Source organism: Echinops telfairi, unplaced genomic scaffold (genome assembly GCF_000313985.2).
Source record: "Echinops telfairi isolate 266 unplaced genomic scaffold, ASM31398v2 ScPeMD7_7469;HRSCAF=8507_0, whole genome shotgun sequence".
Taxonomy (NCBI): Eukaryota; Metazoa; Chordata; class Mammalia; order Afrosoricida; family Tenrecidae; genus Echinops; species Echinops telfairi.
Window position 1 is genome coordinate 50200475 of NW_022111372.1, and position 443 is coordinate 50200917.

Genomic DNA, 443 nt, shown 5'->3' on the forward strand with positions numbered 1-443 from the left:
TGTGAGCAAAAGTAGAGAACGAAACAAGTGCTGCCGATCAGTCCAGTGAGAGAACCAGGACTCACACTTCAGGGCTAGGAAGAAGGTCAGAGACCTTCAGTGCTCACTACAAAAAACCAGTAGTATTCAGATAAGTCTATGATTTTCAGCGTTTCAGTCTTGTCACCAATGACTCCACTGTCTTAAAGACTGGCCTACGGGTTCTGACTTTTATCACCACAAGGCTATGAAGAATCAATCTATTAGACATTAGAGAATCATGCACCTAATAAACCGCAACTTACTGCCTATTTGGAACTCGGGGCTTTCGAGACCAACCTTTAAGATTTTTCAAGTGTGCTCGCTTTGGCAGCACATATACTAAAATTGGAATGATACAGAGAAGATTAGCATGGCCCCTGCGCAAGGATGACACGCAAATTCGTGAAGCGTTCCATATTAAA

The 443-nt window shown here is 42.9% G+C and overlaps 1 non-coding gene across 1 annotated transcript; it reads left to right on the forward strand.

Annotated features, from left to right (window-relative positions):
• Positions 1–336: 336 nt before the first annotated feature.
• On the forward strand, positions 337–443 carry LOC115873580. Its single transcript, XR_004048479.1, has one exon. It is a non-coding gene; the product is annotated as a U6 spliceosomal RNA (small nuclear RNA).